At 39.6% G+C, this 24,248-nt stretch overlaps 1 protein-coding gene across 1 annotated transcript in view; it reads left to right on the forward strand.

Moving 5' to 3' along the window:
* Positions 1-24,248, forward strand: part of LOC146703521 (leucine zipper putative tumor suppressor 2 homolog) — a 53,372-nt gene that overhangs the window by 15,981 nt on the left and 13,143 nt on the right. Inside the window, exon 2 of the mRNA XM_085466789.1 lies at positions 9,399-9,510. The gene's annotated coding sequence lies outside the window, so the exon portion shown is untranslated. The remainder of the gene's footprint in view (positions 1-9,398; positions 9,511-24,248) is intronic.

Below are 24,248 nucleotides of genomic sequence, written 5' to 3' on the forward strand. Positions count from 1 at the left end.
CTCAAAGCACTGCTCTGCCTGAATTAATCTGCACAGAATTACAAAGATTCCTGTAAAATATTCTTCTGCTTAATCATAGGAGGGCATCTCTGCATTGTAGCTGAGCACAATTTTGTCACATGTTGTCTGTAGCCTGAATTAAAGTTTATCCCAAAATGGCCTATAAGGAGAACAGAGCATGTACACATTGTGTGTTGCATCATCTGTGGATGATTACGCAGTCTGAAAAGAGAAAAAAAAAACCTTTAAAAACAACATGCCATATTCCCATGAGCAGATGTGATTGGCGGCGGTAGTTAGTGTGATCATGACATTCACAGCTGCTGCAGGGAGGCCCATATGTGCTGATGTACAGTAAAGTCCTGCAGCATCTCTGACTCCTGCTTCTCTTCTCATTTTTTTCTCCTTCCCTTCCTGCTCTCACACTGTTTTTCTCCTCTTTCGCTACCCCTCATTTTGCCACTCACTTACTCCTCAGTTGTGTCAGCTGGCTGTTGTCCTTCTGTCATCCATCTTACAGCCTCTGACTGAGGTGCAGCCCACAGGCTTTCTCGACGACTGGCCAGGAACATGAGAAAACAGGAAAAAATAAATAAACAGTGCAGCAACTTAAGAAACGAATTAACGTCATTTCTGTGATCCTGAATTTTCATCAGACTGGATTCATATGTTCTTATTCAGAGCCATGTACACAAAGTGAATATTTTCCACTTTTAAGGGGCAGTTAGTCTAAACCCTACTGTTTATGGTTAGGCAATAAAAATTACTCTGCAAGGTTTAAAAAAAGATATGGTTTTTGGTTAAAATACAACAATTGCCACATTTTTGCTCATACAGTCCAAGGTCAGTCTGTCCTCGATTCACAAAAAACACACGGCACATGATCATCTAATGGGTCTTCACCAAAATTCTGGAATAACTGAATTGGTATCATGAGTTCTGAGCTAGTGAATCACTGAGTTTGATATATTTTTGGTTGATAACGTGACATGTCTCCACTGAACATACAAAATACACGCTACTGATCTCAGGTATTCTCATGATAAGGTGGGGCCAGGTTTCACAATGAACTCACCCGAAACTCTGGCTGATTGGGACCCACACCCAGTTTCACACCTTGGCTCAGGCGATTAGAGGATCATCAGGGGGTCCTTTTGTCCCTCTGTGGGGGGTTACTCCCACTAGGTTTATATCTGGGACTCTCCACCATTTGACCTTAGAACTGAAGAAGCTTCTCGGATGAGAGGTGAAACGTCTTCAAGTAACTTAAAGAAGTCCAGACGCTTTTCTTTGCAAGCTCCTTTGACTACGATGACCTGGATGATTGAGAACCTTCACAGACACACGCTACAGATCTAGAGTCATGCGAAAAAGAAAGTTTTCATTGAGCTCCAAGTAGACCTGTGGAAAAATAAGTGCATCGTTGGTGCTGTTAAATACTGATCACTATAAAGTGTGACCACTTCTATAAAAGCAGATGTTTTAGGAGTTTGCTGGTCTGCTGCGTTCAGATGTGTGTTAAGACTTTGCCACAGTCTTTCCTGGAGTGGATGTTCCAGCAAGTTGGACAATACAAAGATCAGAGGAAAAACTCCAAAAACTCAACCGGTCGCCCCTCCCTGAGCCTGGTTCTGCCGGAGGTTTCTTCCTGTTAAAAGGGAGTTTTTCCTTCCCACTGTCGCCAAAGTGCTTGCTCATAGGGGGTCATATGATTGTTGGGTTTTTCTCTGTATCTATGAAGCGCCTTGAGGCGACTTTTGTTGTGATTTGGCGCTATATAAATAAAATTGAATTGAATTGAATTGAATCGTAACTGACATCTCAGACTGTGCAGGCCTCAGTTACCATTTAAATATTAAAGTTCACAAAGTTACACTTACAAAAAGACTTAAAAATATTGCTTTTTTTGTAAGGGTTGCCAGGACAAAGCCTGTTCTTTCTAAAATGGACAGACCAGCAAAGCTTAGGTCTGCAAAGCTGCATCTGGCCAAACCAAAAGGCTTCTGGAACAACTTTCTTTAGTCAGATGAGACCAAAGTGGAGCTGCAATCGGAGAAAACCAAAACGAGGTATATTAGCACAAACACCTCATAACATCTGTTGAACACTGTGCCTGAGGGGTGATGATTTGGACTTGTTTTGTAGCCATAGGACCCTGGGAACCTTGCAGTCATTGGCTCAACCATGAACTCCTCTGTACACCAAAGTATTCTACAGTCAGGGGCAGCATGATCCTCAGCACAGCAGTAAATCTACAACTGAATACAGTTGTAGAAAATGCAATCAAAATCCAGACTTGAACCCAACTGAAATACTGTGGGTGGGACCTTAAAAGAGCTGTGTAGAAATAAATGCCTCCAAACCTCAATGAACTGTAGTAACGTAATAACATTGGGCCAGAATTCCTTCATAACCATATGGGAGACAAAAAAATGAGTACTTTAAGTTATTGTTACAAACTATTGAGTCATGGTGTGTAGATTTACAGAAGACTGCAAAGCCTTGTGAAAACTCTTTTATCCCCATGTGACTTTACTTCCTATTGAAACACATCAGTTTCAAAGTCATGCTGACTGTCAGGAAAAAACAGGACAATTAGTGTCCTTCAACATGAGCGAGTAGGTTGTTTTATCTTGGCTCTTTCATGCTTTTCCATGTGACTGGGAAGAATTGGGTACACCCAGCTAGAAGGAGACGTCACAGCAGACCTAGAACTCAGTGGTGGGATTCTGTGTGTCAACTATATATCTATACTGATAGATTTGATTGAATAACCTTTTTAAAATTATTTTGTTTGTTGGAGTTTGCCCTGTTTACGTCTTTAATCTTCAGCTATTACAAATCTCTGGAAATGAGAAGCAAGTTACATAAACTGGAAATATTCTTTACCTAAAAATATTGGCCAGCAGCCCACTTTTGCTTTCTTAATCTTCAGACTTAAGTTCTCCCTCAGTTTTGTTGTCATTTGCTTCATCCGCCCTCACTCAAGGTCACGCAAATCAGGCTTTTATAAATAATCAAACATAAAACTTGACTGTTTCTCTTGAGTTTGAAGAGAAACTCATAACTCAGTGTAATATTTCATCCTTTGTCTTTTGTTGTTTCTGTCAGTCTCAAGTGAGTCCTGAATGGCAGAATTGTTGCAGACATTTATCTTGGCTCTCTTGAAGCCTCCACCTTTTCCTTTTTACATCTTCATTTAGTTTCCTCACAGTAAGAGGTACTGTGTGTAACTGACTTATGTAAGTGGGACGACCCCCTCCCTGAGGTTGGTTGTTTGGATATTTTTAAATACATTTCTCCTTGCTCTCTGTGTGATTTCTGGCCTGATTATTCTCCAGCTTGGAGGCCACGAGATGGACGACACATAAATGTACTCTTTTTAAAACAGACATGCTTATGACTTATAAAAATATATCTCAAAGAGAAATCATATGCCTATGAAAGAGTCAAAAGAGGTGAAGGTTTTTGAATGGGGGGGGGGGGGGGGGGCTGTGCGGTAGATGTCTGAGTGACTGAGAGGTGATGGGAATGAATGAGGGTGCAGATCAGAAGCTACGTGGGAGGTGGGATGCACGGTCAAGCAGGACCTGCGTCACAGTGTTGCATAATAGCTTATTCAGACAGAAGGGAAGTGGATCTGAAGTGAAGAACATGTGCACACTGTTTGAATACGCTCTCATCCTGTCATCGCACTGCCAGACTATCCTCGCCTAACAAAAAACTTTTCCCAGTTATTCCTTTTCCTTTCAACCCCCTTTTACACAACCCACAGTTAAATAAGACAACATATTTTGGGGTTTTTTCCACAGTGCTGTGCAGCTATGCTTATGTATCTACAGATGCAAAAAACTTTGCAACTGATTATTCTTTGGTTTTCTTACTTTTGTTGACATTTTGTACAAGAATCTCTAAACCATTGTAGAAAAGAGTCGGCACATCTTATTGGTATTGAAAATAAAGCCATTGTGTAGTTATTGTAGCTTTTGTTTTGTATTAAAACGATCTGATCATAATAATGGAACAGATGTAATGTTTTACACTTAAACATTTATTTGCATTTTTTTCATTCCAACATAAATGGCTGAGTGTTTTTATTTTGAAAGGCATTTAATGGAGAGGCAGCTGTCTGTGACCCTGATATAAACACAAAGTATATGTTTTCGCTAATTCTGAAAGACTTAATGACATAAAATTGCTTTCAACTGTATTTAAACAGATGCACAGCAATGAAAAGCAACTACTTGTCCCTGCAGTCTTAATTTTCACTTAAAGAAGGCAATAAAATATGATGCACATCCTCATTTCATTGTAACCTCATTCTCAGTCTCCACTACTCATTGCGTGGAAGAAGTAGCTGGATTTTTCTCCCAGGAGGTTTTTAAAATGCACGAGTATGTCTGAGGTTTGGCCTGGGTGAGGATCCTAAATGAGGATGTCTGAGAAAAACTCTGAGATTCTGCTGATCCACCTTCTTACTGTCCAAACAAGGCAGACATGCCATTTTTCCTCCTTGGATTCACTTCCCCCTCACTGCCTATTTTATCCACTTTAAACAAACATCTGTATGATTTCAGAATTCTGAACACAATGTTTCCAGTCTCCATTCGATGTTTCCCCCCTACATTTATACTGTTAGATAACCACACATTTACAATTTACAACAGAGGTCAAGTGAAAATCAATTACATGCTTTCAAGTTTATTATTACAGGATACTGTCAATATGACTGTTTGCATGGTGCTCCTTTATGCTACACCACTTCCCTGTTTTTTGAATGGCCTTTTGTTGAGTGTGTAAAAGTCCAACTGCCTCTTACCGAGTTTGTTAACCCGCCTGCAACCTTTGGTACATGGCTGAGCATTAGGTTTATTATTCTAAGTGCTATGGGATGGCAGTGTTTGGACAAGGAAGAAGTGGGACGCCACCCTATTTCTTAATAGGGTGTCCACTGGGCCCTGTGTTTTTTGTGTTTGCATGTGTGTGTTCACATGCTTTTGTGTGCGCATGCCTGAAAGCCTGGGAAATGCAGAACCTCATTTATCTTCATTACTTATACTCTATTACACTGTCCTTCCCAATAGGTGGCTAAATTTATTTCCTGCACCTCATCCCATTTAATCCTGACTGCTGCACAGTGTAGCTGTGAACTTACTGAATCCTGTTATTGCCAGACATGCACATATGTTCATAGTAATCCTGCATCTTTATGCATGTAATCAGGATATTAATCCCTAACTGTCAACTCTGGTTGTCTGCATTGATTATTTAAAATGAACTTGATGTACAGACAGATACCTGCTAATTAATCCTCAGTGTAGGCTAATAAAATACTAGGATTTCAATTGAAGCACAAACTTTTTGGCTGGGTTTCACCACATAGCAGGACATATTCTTTGTAAGATGATTTAATTAAAAACTCTCCAAAAGGCACCAGTAGCAAGAGCATGGCTCGGAGGTCCACTTCAGTGACTCAGGATTGACTTGTTTTTTGAAGCCTCAAGTGGTCACTAGAGGAACTGCAGCTTTTGATACTTCAGCACTGGCTTAGATTTTCAGCCCTTGATTTGCAGCTTCCTTTGAAACGTATGTTTGTTTGTTTGTTTGTTTTTGTTTTTTAGGGCTTGTTGGGTATATTGGTGTCTAAAATTGTATGTGTGAGTGTTTGTCTCTGGAAAGACAGGCTGTCTACATAATAGCCTTGTTTTTACTCTATGACAGTTGTGATTGGCTACAGTTCACTTTAAATTGATAAATTTTAATGATTAAAAAAATAATGATTGTCACAGTTTATTTATATTTAGCTTTCATAAACAAATATCAAAATATCTAAACTACATTTTGCAATTTCTTTTGGGATTTTAACTTTTTTCCAGGGTATAGTGAAACTCTAATTTGAGATGGAGAGTAGATGACCTGCTCTGACTCCCAGAGTTGTGATTTTTCTTTCTTTATGTGGATGGTTGTTGGCACTCTGGCCTACAGGTTAAACCCTAATCTATCATCTGCAATCTCTTTGTTACTAGTGTGAGCTTTTTTTTTTTTTTTCTTTTTTTTGCTGAAATACTTTAAATGTGCTCTGAATAACTTCTGCTTCAAATGCAGGTATATGGTAATAACTAAATTATTTTTTCTTGGTGTGTAAATCTACTTTCCAACGATCCCTGTTGAAGAAAACATGTTTCTTTTCTTTACCTTACCATCTTCAAACTAAAATTAATCAATTATGTTGGAAAAATTTGTTTCAGTCATTTCTTTCCCCCAAATAACAAAAGCTACCCTTTTGGTGGAGATGAAGTAGGGCGCCCTACTGATAGCTGAGATTTATAAACACATTTTTGTTTTGTTTCCTACTATTACAATTTACTTTTTGCGCCTTTTAGCCATATTTTTGAGTTTCGTTTTCCTCAATCAAGGATAATAAGGACAAAACAAGGATGGGATCAATGATAGAACAATGCCCTCAGTCTGATTTTGAAAGTTCTGTCGCTGAAAACAGGTAACCTCAATCCTTGCCATCTCATGTTCCTACACCAGTAAACTGCTGGTGAGAGGATTCCTTGTTCTGCACCAATCCCTTGAGAGCAGATGACACTTTTAACCAGAACCTGCAGCAGGTGGAGAACTGGTTCTGTTACTGAGCTCACTGAGGCTGCAGAGCAGGACAAGAACTACACCATTGTGGTGTTTGATGTCATTCATAGGCATGTCAATGGTGCCAGCCCTGCTGCAGCTTTTATGGATTTTTGGAGGGTTGTCTAGTTTTCCTTTTAGGAAAATTGGGGTCTAGATCAGACTGCATTTTGTGTGACATAATAAGTGGTTATCAAAATACTGCCCTCTGCTTTCTTTTTATTCAGTGCAAGGATCCAAGTCCTGCGTCCTTCTTTGCACTGTTTGCTCTGTTAAGTAAACACCTGCTTATGTTCTGTAGGTCATTTGTCAGCCTTTAAAACAAACAAGCGTTAAGGCATTTCTTTGCTGGCCTTCAATTATTCTAAATGGCTTGGCCCTATCGCTGTACAGCATTTAAGAAGCTGCATTTAAGCCATCTGGATTGAGCTACATTACATGTGGGAAGCCACAGTCTCCTCAGCACTTCCATCTGTCTGTAACTTACTAATACAGTGTGTTAGGCACAGATGGAAGAGCTGATGGCTTGGCTAGTATTAAATAAAGCCCTTACAGTTGCAGTAACCCTGCAGGCAGTTTGGTAACATTAGTTTTAGCAAACACCACAAATCTTATCATCCTGCTGATGAAAGGAGATTCACATGAACCAGTTAGCTACTGCTCCTCTCTCACGGTTTCTCAGCTGAGACCACCAGTCTATTTTTAGACTTGCAGAACATATAAAGGGTTTACAGACATCTTTGTGTGTGAGTGTTTTAATAACAAATATAAACCCTAATTTCAGTTAATATAGGGTTACATTTTTTTTGGTAGTTCGAACTGTGGAGTAGACTTTCTTGTTTCAGTTTAGTCTTTGTAGTTACATTTAGTTAAATTTTAAACTCAAACAGCTAAAGGATTGAGATTGATGATCATCTATCCATCCATTCTGGATAGACGGGTGAAAGAACATATGAATGGACATATCTCTGATTCTATGGAAATTATTATTAGTTTCAAAGTGGGGGTGGAAAAGGTTGCTCTGGGTTTCTGGACTTCTACCTCCACACCTAAAATGACAACAGACCACTGCCACCATCTGGAAAGAAGTAGAGTCCATCTGCAGCTCATTAAACTGACGTATTACTAATAAAGCAATAATTTAGAGGTAAGGAGACAAGACAGCACTCATTTTGTACTAAATATTGAGCCCTGCTACTACAGTACAGTGAAATAATCCTAATTACTTGCGGCACAGTCAAGTTTCGAGAAATATTACTTCAAGTAAAATGAACTACAGAAAAAGACAAATTCTAAGTTACACTGATATAAGCCAGAAGCTTTTGCCACTAACTGCAGAAGAAAATTATAGCCGACCGGTACATGGCAAAATATTGTACATTTACAAGTTGTGCATCCCTTGTTTTGTCATTTTAGAAATATCTTATGTTTCAAGTACTGATACACATTGATGTGCTTTTCTTTGTTTAATAGTCCCAAGGCCTGCATTGTTTCTTATGTAATAATGTGGGAATGTGTAGTTTCACTCAGAGCTTTTCTTGCATATGTAGTGTTGTATTAAAAAATGTTTTTTTCTTTTAAAATTGGTGGTTAGTAAACTTTTGCATTTATCAGATAGACATAAAAGAAGAATGCAGGCATTTCTCTATAATAATACATCATAGATGTACTTTTGTTTTGTGTGGAGACCAATTGCTATTATGTGCATTGTCACACCCTCCAAAAAGGCCCATTTCGCAGTGAGAAAAACCTTTATAACTGTAATTATAGTTAATTAAATGTAAAATAAATTGTGTGATACTTGGGTTCTGTAGATATTTATAAAATTAAGAAGTGATGCATCACAACTTGAAAATTTGACCTGGAAAGAGCAAAAAATTGAAAAGTAATGTGTTTTCCTTTTTATTTTAAAAAGGGAAAATGCACATTAATTAACATGAACACTTTGTCCCATCAGTTGAATGGATAGTATTTATCCATACGGGCTAATTTTCATCGGCAGTACCTTGTAGTTTGATAGATGAAGCCTCTGGTGTATGGCATTAGATTTTGGTGCAGTTCTTTCTTTGCTACTGTCAGTATTTAATTCCCAGCACAATATTTACTGAAAACATGATTGTGCCACAATTAGGGTGATCTCACTGTAGCAGCAGGCTTGAATATTTAGTGTGAAATGAGGGCTGTCTTGTCTACTCACCTCTGGCACTTCTCACGGTCTTTTCTTGTCCTCTTCCATTACAAACTAAATTATTGCTGTACTAGCAATACATCAGTTTAATGAGCTGCAGATGGACTCTGTACTTCTTTCCAGATGCAGTGGGTTTTTGTCTTTTTAGGTGTTGAGGTAGAAGTCAATTCAGAATTTTTAGGTATAATTTCTAAACCTTGCTCAACCTTAGAAAGTGATTTCCTGTGAAAACCCGCAAACCCCACACGATTCCCTAACATGGAAAAGAATCAGCACGAGCATTTTAAAACTTGTCCCAGGGTGTAGTTGTTGTTTTTTTTGTTTTTGCTTTAAACGAGGTGCAAGTTTTTGTGTTCAGCCTTCGCTCTTGTTAACAAGGAAAAATCCCCTCACTCTCAGGCTTCTTCCACGTGAAGTCTTTTTGCCATTGTGACTCAGATTTTCCTCTTTCTTGCCGACTTCTATAAACACACTTGTCACTTTTCACGTTTTCCAGCCTCCCCACAGCAGTAGTAGTCTCGCTGCTTCTCTTCTGCTGATTCAACATTGTGCTTTTGTGTGTGTTTTATCCCCTCAGTCTGGGAGAACAGAGAGGCGACAAGAAGAATGACGAGTTCCTGAGATGCTCAACGGACTCGTACATGATTTTCTAAGGCCTCCAGAAGCTGAAGACGGGGTGTCAGTGACAGGTAAGAGGAGTTTCTTGCATGCAGTACTGCTAAAACCTCTGCATATGTTGAGGCCATTTCCTCATACCCGCATTAGGTTTTCTCTAATGGTCATTTCCTGTTTGACACTTTGACGTTGTGACTTGGCTTCAGCGTGGCCCACATGTTGCAGCGTGCATAGTGCTGGCGTGGACGTTAACACATTCTTGCTGCGTGGGAGCTTGCAACAGATCTTAATCATGGATAGGGTATTGCTGTAATTCCAGAGCGGGAGGCATAACCCTAATCTCTTTGCCACATTATACAGTAAATCAGAGTGTGGTTAAGTCGGGTCCCTGCCAGCTCAAAACAGCCCATTTGTGTGGATTTATGTATGACTGGACTTGCTCAGTAGGACTACTTATTTTAATCTACAAACGACCCTTTCTCTCACTTCTCTCTTCATACTGATGAAGCACCCTACTGCTGAAATTTTCTCAGCGGTTTTATTTGGGAGGTGTGCATGAATTGCTTTGTGCCATGGTGGATTATTTTGGAGGTAAGTGGTCCAAAGGGCTGGCTGGTCAAGGCCAGTTTTAGCTGCAGCGTCCAATGGGAGTGTGTCCCCATGCTGAGGCAGCACGGACACTGATGGATGGCCTAGCTTTCTGTTGGTTTCTGTTCCCAGACGGGAGCCGTTGTTATGAAACTATAGAAGGAAGCAGGATGACGGACCGCAGAGAGATGGCAACACAGCTTATTGTGGATGACCACCTGATGGGCATCCGCTATAGATGTAGATAAAGTAGAACTGTGGGCTCTCGGGAGCCGTTTTCAGTGTTCACTAGAAATTATGTTACTCCTGGCACTCCTAAACATTTTAAGTATCACTGTAGGATAATAAACTTTATATGACTGAGGAAGAAAAACTGGAGACCACAGACAGATGTACCCAATATTTCTGCAAAGCCACACTGGAATTATTTATTTTACTGGAATTTCCCTCTAATATTCCTCATGGTTTTAACTCTGCTGTCCTGCAGATAGAGAAGTTACAGAATTTTACTTTACTGCTGCTTCAGCCTGTAAATCAGTTCCCTCAAATAGGGGCTGAGTCATGTTGGCCATCCCATGCCAGTAAAGTGGTAGTGTTAATGGTGGCATTCACAGCGGTGATTTGCAGCCTGCGTCTTTAGTCCAGCAGTTGTGGCCTCCAGGCGGCTGATTAATGGTGTTTGCTCTCAAATGGTAGCCTCCAACAGAGAGCAGTTTCTGTTGCTTTGGCTGCAGGCTGATGAGACCTCACTTGTGGCCCATTTAGTATTCTCAAGACCTCCCATTGAGACTTGATCAAGAATGACCTTGAACTCCATCCCCAGCATCATGTCTTGTTGCCTGAAGGACAAACCTTGTGCCTACTACTGTGACCCAGTTCTATGAGCAGGGAAAGAGAGAGTTGAAAACGAAGAGGGACAAATCTGTGTTTGTATGTGTGTAAGGCGGTGGTGGCAGGGCATAGCCTACTTCTCGTACCCTACTTTAGCCCTCTCTTTATGTGGGAGCAACTGAGCTACACTGACTACACCATCTCCTGTTTCCTTTTTCCTTTTTTTCATGTTTATTGACCAGATGGTGGCTTACAGGTCAAGGCAAACGCTGAATGCTGCCAAAGCCATGTTGGAATAAACTTCAGCATGTCATATCCTCGATTAAACTGCGATTACTGTCTGATAATCCTAAATTGAAGTTCAGTTAGTAATGCTGGTGTAAGAGTAAGCCAGCATGCATGAAACTTTAATAAAATAAAATTATTACTCAACCTATACCCACACAACACGAAAAGCAGACATGCGAGATTAACAGGGCAGCATTTAGCAACTTAAGAAACAAATATTTGTCTCAAATGTTGGTGGAAACTGTATAAACCATACCTCTATTTATACAGACTATAACTATATTTGGTGATTTGTTTTAGTATTTTCTTAATTTCTGCAGTGAAGGGAATGAGGGAATTGTATAATTGATTGAATATATCAATAGAGGGCTTGCAGATGTTTGGGTTGTATTTAAGGTCTAGAACCATATATGAAACAGAGAAGATGGAGAGGGTGTACATTGTCAACATCATCTCTGCTTTTAAAATTGGGCTTCAGACTTTTGTAGTTGGGGCTAGATGAGGTGACCCCCAAGTTCTTTTTGGTTTTGCTGGAATAGGCTCAGCCTGCTGAGGAATTTCCTATGATACACTTGGCATTCATCACCACCTGTCTACTTCCCTCTTTTAATTCCTGATGCATTTATATGCTTGTCTGTAACTTTTATCTATTCTCTCCTATAGTTAATGTTTTGTCTCATTTGTTATTCGTGGTGTCTTCTGTCCTCTCACCCCAGAGTTGGTTGCACTAGATACCCGCACCTACCTGAACCTGGTTTCTTCCTCTTAAAAGGGAGTTCTCTCTTCCCACCATTGCCAAGTGCTTGCTCATATAGAATTTTATGATTGCTGGGGTTCTCTCAATAGAAAACACCTTGAGGTGACTATTGTTGTGAATTGGTGCTATATAAATAAGACTGATTTGATTAATTTGAAAGTTCAGTTCCTGCTGCCAAGCTCGCTCTAAACACTTTGTCTAGTGGATAGTTTTGTGGCCTGGTTGCCATTGTGGCCATGTGTAGTTTCTTTTATTTCATTTAGACAGCATGGTGGCTTAATTAGTTAGCAATATTGTCTTAAAGCAGGAGAGTCCTGGTTTGAATCTAGACAGTTTGCATTTTCTCCCGGTGCTTGTGTGGGTTTTCTCCAGGAGCTTTGGTTTCTCCCACCACTGGAAAAAGATGCAAAGTTAATGCTGTCTGTCTGGACAAGGGCTGACAGTGTATATTCTAAATGAGATTATATAATCAAATATTTTTTTAAAAGGAGGGGTTTTTGAGTTCTGGTAGCACTAATCCAGACAAGAGATTCTTAATCTCCTGGTTTCTGGGTTCATTAAAGGTGAATAATAATCCAGTGAAATACCATCTTGCTGTCAGATGTACTCAATGTTTGTTCCTCCTCCTGCTCTGAAAATATGCTGTAATCTGAAGGGCCGTGTTAACCAGAACCAACAGGAGGAGAACTGATTCATGTGCCACGATGCTGAACTTTCAGAGGCCATAGAGCAGAAAAACGACTACAATCGCTAGCTGCAGTCCAAGACTGAAGAATGTTTTTGTCACAAAGCGTGTGGGTGTGTGCTGTGAATGGAGGCACCAATGCTTTCACTATAAATACTTGTGTGCACACGACACGGCAGCCCCCTTGCCCACTGAATAAATAGAACCTCAATCTTTTGAAAACACTTGTAAAGCACTTTTAAAAATGAACCCTGAACCAGACAAAAGTGCTCAAGAGTCGTTGTACTTTCTTTCTTTCTTTCTTTCTTTCTTTCTTTATCATCAAAGCATGTACACTAGATTCCTGCACCAGTTAAACCAGTTGAAATGTAAACAGCTCTTCATCACTTCTGTAAAAATTTCAACAGTCCCTTTCACAGATGCTTGGAGCAAATATGCAGCTGTTTGCAAACAGATGTTATCACTTTATGTACAACCCCCAAGACATTGAAATGCTAAAATATAATGCAGGTATAAAATATATCCATATATTATATGAAACCCTTATTGTTGTTCTGCTAGCTTAGCACCATGTATTCCTACCTGTAGCCGCTTACTGCTCACTCCCCCAAAATCATTGTGTGTGGAGTACCTTAACAATTATATTGAGAGGTGATTGTGCAGGATACTGCTTTAGTTGTAGCACTACAGCTCTTATATACTGTGCTCTCGTTTGTATTTTTCACTGGCATTTGTTTTCATGAGACTTTTTAGAGCAGAGATAAGCATTACCATGTTGTTTTTAAATGTGCCTGCATGTCATACATCCAGAATTGCTTCTTAAAATATCAAAATCCTCACTTGGGTGTTTTTCCTTTAAGGTAAACCAGTTCTAATCTTTCAGTGGCAGCTTCTTCTAATTAATCATTCGTATCATAATTACCTGTTTTAATCCTTTCTGGGAGTTAATTAAACAGGCTCCTTTATCTGTAGTTCCATAAAACTACAATTTCACTCTAAATCTTAGTGTTTACACGTCTCCTTTAAAGACTCAATTTGGACAGCTAATAATGCCATCCATTCATTTATCCACTTCAGGGTTGCAGGGGGTTCTGCACCTTTACAGAGTGAGATGCATGCAGCACCACTTTATTTTTTATTTTTTACTTTGTTTAAAATGTGTGGACAGATCAGAATGATCTTTAACTGACAGCTTTTTCCCCCTTCCCTTGCATCCTCTTCTTTTAACTGCCTGACAATGGCAGTAGAGGACCTTGCAGAGTATAGTTTCTTTAGTCAAAGGAAATGGCAGAGGAGTGGAGCACGGAGAGAGGAGGTGTGCATATGTCAGAGAGGGGCTGGGTAGTGCTGAGAGGAGGAGGAGGTGGGATGCATGAAAGAGAGTGAAAAGCAGGGAAAGGGGAGGGGACTGTGCTCTCATTCACATTGGTGGCATTTGCCTTGAGAATGAGCGGTTTCTTTTTTGGGGAAGGGGGGTTTTAGAGAAGTTTTTTCCCCCTCAGGAGGGTTGGTCAGAAACAGGAACGGAGTGAGACACGAAGGGGCAGGAGGCTGGATGATCAGAAGGAGCTGGTCAGACATCAGAGCAGCTATGCAAGGAACAAACTGGGGTAAGAGACTCGCAGGAAAAAAACGTTGGAGAAACAGGAAGTTACCTTTTAATTACCTGGCCATTGAAAGTGATGGGCGGTGTTTGACATTCACAGTGGGAGTCCCACTGTGACTGAAAGTTACAGAGGATTATTGTACATTAAGGTAAAAAGAGAAGAATTTTTACATTTGTGTAAAGAAATGTAAACAATTAGTTGATGAATCTCTTAGCTTATCAGCATGCACTTACTGTTTTCCTATTCAGTATGCCATCTCAATTTTTATAATCTCCTTAAAATAAGAATTAAATATCTTTAGGTTTAGACTCCCAATCAGTCTAAATAAGCAGAAATTGTTAAACATCAGTATTGTTTTTAATAACTGTAAGATTTCATAGACCGTATAGTTAACAGTAGCTGTAGGCAAAAAAAAAAGGTGGAAAGAACTGCCGTGACCTTTCACTGATTACTCTTCTGTAGCTGCTCAGTGGTGCAAGGGTGGCAAGTAGAGGTTACTGTATAGTAAAGTTTAAGCGTAAGGGCCTCTGTTTACACATTTGCCTAACAGGTGAAAGATCCCCTGTTTGATCCCAGGAGGACACAAATGCCTTTTGGGGCTATGTCAGAAAGGACAAAAACCCCCAAAAAACGCCAAATCAAACATGCAGAACTACTTGGTGTGGAGACCCTTTGGGAATAAGTGAGCATCTGAAAGTAGCTTTTAGAGCATCATGGTCATTGGAAAGTGCATTTCTATGTTTTAAATCCAGAATCCCTCTTACTTCATAGCAAAATTGCTTTGCAAATGGATCATAAATCCTGAAAAATGCCTGTTTAGTCAAATATTTTAAATATACTGGTCACCACTTCTGTATAGTGGAACTACTTATAATGCAGTATGCATGCACTTCAAAAAGGTAATATTTATGTCAAAAAGGTTCTAGAAGGGTGGCGTTAAGTCCCGACTTACAGGAAAACCACACGGTACAAAATACCACTGTAATGGCTTGTTGGTCTTTATTGTTGTATTTTCCTGCCTCAAATGTAATGACTTGTTGTTTTTCTCTTCGTCAGGTGTAAATCATATGTTTAGCATTTGAACTGCACTCTATTTGTGATTTTTCTGTCTTTTTGTTATAAAGCCTGACATTTTTATAGACAGTCTTTCAGCATCTAAACGATGATTAGTCACTGCAGAAAAGAGAAAAAGGGCTAAATTATGGTTTTATATTTTTTTGAAGGCCAGCCCTTAATGTTTTAATGGATTTGTGTTGTTTAATGATAAATGGTTTGGGGTTTGCTTACTGAATGATTCAGAAGGTTTTTTGTGGTCTAATATTTATCACAATTATATGTGGTACATATTCATAGCACCTTTCAGCTGTTAATTACAGTTTCTAAAGGCTTTTTATTCCCTTTTTTTTATTCAGTTATTCTTCTTGGGGAATCTAATATCGGTTTTATTTATTTGAGTTGTCTAAAAAGTTGCAGCTTTGCTTGGGAACATTACCTTTTGGCATGATAACCGGGGTGTTTGTTGGGGCACTGAGGTGTCTGCCTGTGGAAAGGTAGGTTGTCTACAAACCAAAATAGCTTTGTCACAGTTTTCTCTCTGTGTTCCAGTTTCCAGTATGAGGGGAAAGAATAAGGAGATTGGGGGGTGTGACAGAAAGGGAGAGTTGGATTCAGAAGTTTGATGGAGAGTGGAGGAGGGGATCTCCAGACTCATTTGTTTGTTCCCTCATGTGGACCCTCCCTGGGGAAAATTGAAGCTCTCTCTTCTTTACTTCTTTCTGCCCATGTTCTTCTTTGAGTCAGAGCTGTTGCTCCTAACACCTCTGAGTCTCGGATGAGGGCTGGGATAATACAACTTTTTGCCAGTTCCAACACTTCACCTGGTGTTGGAATATTTTTAGACTCACCTCTGTGGTTGTGGATGTGTGTTTATGGTGTGGCGCTAACAAAGGAGGACTTAGAGTAGGCTCTTTCAGTTTGTCTCAAAGCAGGTTTGTGTGACGTTGCAGTTTTAAAGGGCATGGCTAATAAACTGCATATACTGTCTCTTTATAAACGGCCTCTATAAAAAGGCTTTTATACTGTTTGCGTCTCTAATTGCCAATCTCAGATGCAGTCAGACGAAAGGTTGCCACGCATGCCAGAGAATGCTGCTGAAATTTATCTACAGTTTACTGCTGTACGTGTAATAAAATATGCCGCTGTGATTGGAGCAGCCTGCCTGAGTGGAGTTTTTCAGAGCAGACTGCAGACTTTCCTTCACATTTTATGTGCAGCATATAGTCTGATCCTGTAGACTGAATCCTCAGCATTTCTTTGTGAATGTATTGATCTCTCTTTATTGATTTTTGTCATCTCTGCTTCTTATTTCGCCACAGAAATGAAGATGTGTGAAAGTCTGAGAACTTTTTCGTTTTAAGGGCAGGTTCAAAGTTGTTAAAATGATGGGGTTTTAATAATGTCCTGTCTCTTAATAAATCTCCTTTTTGCATGAATATAAGGGACAAAGCATTTAGAAGCTATTTAATGTAGTAGCAAAACTCTAGTCTGTCTTTTGTGGCAAAAAGTTGACATTGGAGGGTCATAAGCACAGACTGTATGTAAAAGATAGACATAGCCATACCATAACTCATTTGCTTCTAGAATTTAAGGCCTCACTGTCAGTGTGTTTTGACTAATGCTATGTTTTTGGATGGGCTTTTAGAGCCAGAAGTGAGCATATTTGGATGAGATTGTGGCGTTTCAAACCAACAGCTAACACTGCCATGCTTGGTTAGCAAGCTGTGTTCATAAACTGTAGGGATGCTTATTGGTGCTAAGTAACAAACTGATTAAACAGAAAACTAGAATTTCACTCACTTGAAGTAAAGCCCAAATGTCTTGGATGGTTTGTAACGCATAGCAAGGCATAATATTAGTCAGATAATTTAACTAAAAATTATGCAAAAGGCGCCAACAGCACGGACACTGCTGAGATCCAGTTCAGTGGAATGGACTGAGGTGAAGTCAAGCAAATGGCTACACCTGTAAATCAAAGTGGCCCCTTACCCATTTGTACAGTTGTTCTGAAGTGGGAAACCAGCCATAGATGTCATTACCGGGCTATAAACATATTTTTAAAGTTGGAGATTTTAACATGGTCATTGGAAGAACTGCAGTTTTTTTGCATTTACAGATTGGCTTCACTTCTCAGCTCCAAGGTTGCTGCTCAGTGTCAGCTACTCCATGATTTATAGTACCTGGTTAAACTCTTACTACGCATTTCAACAATGCAAACTTTGTGCTAATCTGTATACTGTGGTGTACTGACTAGCACAAGCACATGGGTGTGTTGGATATAATTACAGCATATTAATATTTTGTTTAAGAGAGTTGTTATCCTTGTGCTAATCGGTATACAGTAGCCAAATATATGTCTATAAAACAAAATGTTAATACACTCAAAATACATTTATGTAAATAAATTCCACAAGTGTAGTCATGAAGATTTTCTCATTTTTGTAGCTCTAATGGTCTGTATATACATTATATATTAAGTTATAAATTAAACTTAATGCAGATCACATGGGCCGTCCAGACTATAAAAGCTGATTGGCCAGCTTTTATAGGCGCCTGCAACCTCCACGTACAAACTTTTACTCTGTTTGCATGTTCACACTGAGGCTCCACTCAAGGAGTGGGTTGTAAAGCACCAAAGCAGGCTTACTGACTGCACTCTTTGAAAGCAGAGCACCTGTTTTGTGTCCAGTATGGAGTGAACTCTACACACTTCTAAGTTCTATGTTGTCTCCGTAGTAGACAATATTGAACTGCTCTTTGTGGCTTTTAAGTCTTCATATTTCTGGTATTATTTTCTTTTTTTCTCGTTAGAAATTATAATAACAAAAAATCTACAAAACGGAAGGAGCAAAGATGTTTAGCATTTTGCAAATGCTGGTTTTAATGCCTGAAAGAAACTGAAGTAGATTGGGAGCATTTTCCAAAGGGATGGTTATGATCCAGTCTTTCCCTGAACATAGACTTTACTTGGGAGGACAGCCCAGGTATTTTAATGGCCACCCAAGTATATTTGGGAAATCATTTTAGCGTACATATTTTTATTTTTTTCATTCTTCTGATGCCATTGCTGTGTTTTACTGATGGAGAGTCCCCCCCACATTTATTTTGAAAGTGTAGTCTCTACAAATCAGCTAGCACTGGCCCTTCCCTACCGGTAACAAAAACTTGCTGATTGGAAGTTCCTGTTTCCCTCGGAGAAAGGTCACGGCACCTAAAGCTCCCTATTGTATTTGCACCTTTCCCCCTTCAGCAGCTGCATGTGTGACTCCACAGAGTTAAACTTGCCACAGATTAGAAACTACCCTCTTGTGTTTGCACCTTTAACACCTTTATTCTAAAAACTTGGTGCATTTTTTTTTAGAATAACGTGAATTCCCATTCACTGAACCAAATTCTCAGCCCTAAGCCAGTTTATTGAATCAGTCACCCCTGACAGACTTTGCAGAGCCAATTTAACCTTCTTGCGAAACTCTAAACACATTTTCACTCACTAAAGAACAATTTTGCACAGTAATTCACTTGTAAAGCTTTATGCCAACCACTGGCAGCAGAAGGTAAACACAGCTACAGCACAGGTGTCATTTATTAAACACAACAGCTCAAAATTGTTCACACTTGTTACTAATGGTGTAATTTAACCAAAAATATCCCGGTGAGAGTGCTGTACAGCCAGCTAGGATGAGTTTGAAGGTTGATGCCAGCTGTGGATGGAAGCAATCTCAGAGGGAGAGGAGGAAGACGAGGAAGGTCGAGATCAGTAATTTCAGTTGAAATTTGAGCCACTATGATGTACTTAGAAGTGTTCACTATTGCTTTTTATTTAGCCAGTATAATAGTTTCATGACATTTGCAGTCATTTGACAAGGTGTGATGAGAAAGTGACCTCTTTCAAACGAGATATGCGCTCACCAGACACTTTAGTAGGTACACCTTACTGGTAGTAGTTTGGATCCCCTTTTGCTTCAGAACGGCCTTAATTCTTAATGGCACAGAGTCGGCAAGGTGCTGGAAACATTCCTCAGAGATTCTTGACCATATTGACATGATAACATTGCACAGTTGCTGCAGACTTGTAAGCTACATAACCCAGTTGCGACTCTTCTGTTCCATCATATCCCAAAGGTGCTCTATTGGAATGAAATCTGTTGACTGTGGAGGTCATCTGAGTTCAGTGAACTTATTGCCATGTTCAAGAAACCACTTTAAGATGATTTGAGCTTGATGACAAGGCGTGTCATTCTGTCATCAGAACGATGCTCAGTTAGTACAAATATCCCCCACAACATTACTGTTTGAAAATCTGGTTTTATGTTGTTAGTTAACTTAACTTTATAGTTTTTGCTAAAACACATTTCTAAAACCAACATCTAAAATTAAGTGCCTTTAAGTAACTCTCCTGCTGAGGGTCCCTACTTCCTCTGAATGAATAAAGACCAAAGGATTATTTTAAGGTGGGTCCCAGATTATGTCATTATCATCTCTTGGTAAGGGGTATCTTTTACAATTAAGAGTATATGGTCAATGTTCCTAAAATAAGTTGATCAGATATTTCTGTTGTAGTGAAAAGTGTGTACTTTATAATGCTTTGACTTTTATTTTGTAATATTTTGATCCACATAACTTTATGCTGAATTATTACATTTTAAAAAGTGCTGCAATTGCAGATTCTCTCTATGCTGCTTCTCCGGTGCTCCATCTATACAAGTAACCCTATAAAACTGTCAGCACTGAAAGCTAGAGGATAAAATCCTGATGCCTCTGTGTGACAGCAGATTTCCTAAGACTGCTACTGTTGCCTGCCGCAATGAAAAATGTCTGATGCGGAAGAAATATTACTCTACATCTCGTCTTGCAACCTGTGGCTTTTGAGTGATGAGACATCAGAAAATGGGTGGCTGCAGACTCGACACGACCCCACACTGACCACTGCTCATGTTTGGTCTCCTCCTCAGCTGGAGTGCCACACATTCCTGCTGCTGGAGGAGTGACTGGCTGACCGAGGGGCATTAAAGCCTTCAAAGCCTTTCCCAGACAAAAACAGTCTGCTCACATTCACAATCAGCTGACACAGTGGACACTGGGGGTGGTTTTAATTGTGTGGATGCCGGAGGCATCCACACTATTGAGATCCTGTTTCTCTTTATTCTTTATCCTTTATTATTCTAGTTGCTCCGTTTCTTTGCCGCTTAACTACTCCCTCAGTTTTCAGCCGATTTTTACCATTCAAACTCTAAACTGTTCTGCTATTTCTGCTTTCGACTGCTATATCTTTTGGTACTTATTACTATTATACTTTTTAAAATATTACACTTTTTTCCTTTAATTTGTCCCATTGAAATGAATGGGAAACTTCTACAATTCTGCTAAAACTTGCTTGTCTTTGAAACTTAACTACTTCCTCATACTTTCACCTAGAAACTCCATTCAAACTTTAAAATGTTCTCAAATGACTGGGCTATTCCTGTCTGATTCAGCTTTTTCAGATCTTCTACCATTTTAATCTTATCCCTCTTTAAGTTTTCAGTTGCAGCTTTGTGATTTTTCAGAAAATACATGCGTTGCTATGGTTGCTATGCAATTTACTCCCAGTGCACACTCGTCCGTTCTGAATTTTCTCTTCATGTCTGAACAACTTCTTGCTACTCGCTCAATTTCCACTCAACTTCCACAAATTATACATCAAAACGTAGGTATTTTTGCTGGCTTTAAGACAGTGTCACTATAATTATTGTGAGAGTTACGGTTTTTTCACAATTTGCCTCGAAGTGACACAAGGTCTAAAAACTCCCCATTCAAAGTCTATGGGGAGGTTGTGAAATTCAGAGCTGAAATACTGAAACTGAAGGCATTTTCAAATCGTCATATCTCCTTGACAAAGCGAAGTTAAGACATGAGGCTTGTGCCAATTCATCTTCAGACACTGCTGACACTCACGGTCTAAGCAGTTTTTGCAGTCATCTTACCGTTGAGCCATAAATTACATTTGTTTGAGGGGTGGAAATCTGTCCTCCTCTCATTTTTCAAATTCCGAAAATGAAGCCGTTTCTTCTCTCGTCATATCTCCGCGACGGAGATACAAAGAGCTATGCAGTCAAAGTACACCAAAGTCCGCTGATTCACCCAGTGCAAGAATTATGCTTCTATCCCACCTAGTTTTTGAGTTACACGACGTTTTGTAACTCCAAAAAACGGCGTTTTTCACCGCGATCAAATTCTGACTGCTGATCACCCTGTTTTTTAAGGCGCCCCGCCCCCTTTTCAGGTGGCGCGATTGATAATGACACGGCTCTTCAGACCAAAGGTCTTGGGTTCGATTCCACCTTGGTCAACATGTTTTTTTTAACTACAAATTTATACACTATCACAGACCGGTAATTCGTATTGATAATTTACTACAATTCTGAAAAGTTTTATGATTTTACCAGCTTTTCTAATATGGACCTCAGATTCTTGTTAACAGTCTGTGGCAGAAATACATACAAGTACACAGCCTGATGAAGCAGACAGAAGCAGTACCTCTGATTGGTTCAGCATTTTCACCTCTTATCAGCACAAATCTCAGCCTCTTCTGCTGTTTTCATTAGAATTTTAAGCTTTTCCACCTTTTTTCAGTTACGTGAGAACCAGTTTGGCTCAATGAGTAGCCGAAAAATATCAGCCTCTTCTGCTGTTTTAGCAGGATTTCAGAGTTCAGCTTTTTCACTTGTTTTACAGTTTTTTCTGAATGCTTAAACCCTAACTGTGATTCCTGTAGCACAATCTCTAAAACTATTCAGACTTATAGCAAAACCACTCACTGAGTTTGCAAAACTAAAAGCACAAAAACTGCTTTGCACTCAGTTTGCAATTTTGTAACACACACTTTGCAAAACTGTAGGCACAATTCACTGCACAACACTCAATTACCAAATTTCCAACACACTCCTAGCAAAAGTATACACATGTATGGCTATCATTAACACTAATTTGCCAACTGTCTGGCACACTTTCACATGTGAAAACTTTTTTAGATAATTAGTTCACTTTGCAATCAGCCTAAGCACTATAATACAGGTAAGCTGTGTGTGCGGAGTACAATGGAGGGAGCAGAAAGAGTGAGAAGTAGAGGAGGCCGAGGAAGAGGACGTGGAGGGGAAGAAGTAGGATGAAGAGGACGACAAGGACAAGGAGGAGCGGAGAGGAAGGGTAGGAAGAGTAAGAAATAGAATTGCTGATAACATCAGAGCTACAATAGTGGACCATGTAATCAACCGTGGAATGACCCTGAGGGTCGGTTAGTACAGTCACTTCTCACAAAGATCTGTAGCACTGCCATATGCCAATGAGAAACACACCAATACCATTGATGTAAAAATACTGAAATTGTTACTTTACAGAATTGCTAGATGACCAGATGCTGGGGGCAGAGGAAGCATGTTCACTGCAGACCAAGTAACCCATATAGTCATTATGGCGATTGCAAATAATCCTATACTTGGAAATAAACACTTGTGTTTGTTTTGATGTGTTTGAATAAACACCAGTACTTGAAGTTTGGATCCCTCTATGCTTATGGATCTATGACAGAAGTATGAGCTCAAACTGACATAGCCTACCTTGTGCACAGAGAAAGCAAAAGCCAGAAGTGTTTTGTATTCATACCATCAGTGTGCAGTTGGCGCATTGTGTGCTTAGTAGATGATGGCTTGTGTGTACTGTTTGATACGGAAACACCATTTTTACAAAGGTGTGAAGAGTTAATCTAGCTGTGTTTGCTTTTGCAAGAGAACTACAATGTTTTGATTATTGGGTGACAGGTTTTCTTATTTGTGTGAAGAGTTTTGCAAAATTAGCCAATAGTTACAAAAAATGTGCTTAAGCATACAGAAAAAACTGTAAGCACAAATTTCAGTTTCTTTACCTCATTTCACAACAAAGTTCTTCCTCTTCACCTCTTTTCTGCTAATTTGAGCTTCTGTTCCACAGTGCACTCAGCCTCTTCTGCTGTTTTCATTAGAATTTTAAGCTTTTCCACCTTTTTTCAGTTACGTGAGAACCAGTTTGGCTCAGTGAGTAGCTGAAAAATATCAGCCTCTTCTGCTTTTTTAGCAGGATTTCAGAGTTCAGCTTTTTCACTTGTTTTAAGAACAAATTTCAGTTTCTTCACAACAAAGTTCTTCCTCTTCACCTCTTTTCTGCTAATTTGAGCTTCTGCTCCACAGTGCACATTTTCCCTCTCATCATATCTTTGCTTGTGACCAGAACTCATTTGGCTCAGAGGGTAGGGCAGCTGCCGTGAGACCCGGTGGCAGAGGTTTGAATCCTACCTGTGACAGTTGCTACACATGTTCCCTGCTTGCATGCGCTCTGCTTTCTTGACACTCTCCAGTGTGTCATTACACATACAGCCATCTTCAGCAAGCACTTCTGCTTCTACACCTCTTTTCAGCTCATCTTTTTGCTTCTTTACCTCTTTTCAGCAGAAATTCTTCTGATTCACCTCTTTTCTGCCAAATGTTTAGCCTTTTCACCTCTTATCAGCACAATTCTAAGCAGCTTCTGCTAATTTCACCAGAATTGTCAGTCTCTCCACCTCTTCTTTGTGCGAATGAGTTTGGTGCAGTGAGGTGAGTCGCTGCGTTTAGACCAGAAGGGCCAAGTTTGGATCCTGCTCAGGGTAATATTTTTTGTTTTTTCAACTTTTTCTGCTTTTTTCAGCCGACATCTTCAACGTTAAGGCATCCACACAGCATTTTCGCAGGAAATGCAAATTTTTCTAGTATTACTTGCATTCCGTGCAGTGTTTTTGTGTGTGCATGTGTGTGCGCACATGGGCCTAAGTGGATGGCTTGACTGGGTGCTGGGCCTCAACAACATTGTATTAGTGATTTCTAAACAAGAGTTGCATGCATTTAATTTGCTAATGTATCATATTAGCTTGCTATTTCAATTCAGCTGTTTTTACACGTCAGAAAATGCCTCAGTACTCTATATCATCTGATATCACATGAGATATCATGT

This window comes from Copadichromis virginalis, linkage group LG8, assembly GCF_057382275.1.
Source record: "Copadichromis virginalis isolate Kocher_CV1m ecotype Utaka linkage group LG8, C_Virginalis_male_GT1.1, whole genome shotgun sequence".
NCBI classification, from domain to species: Eukaryota; Metazoa; Chordata; class Actinopteri; order Cichliformes; family Cichlidae; genus Copadichromis; species Copadichromis virginalis.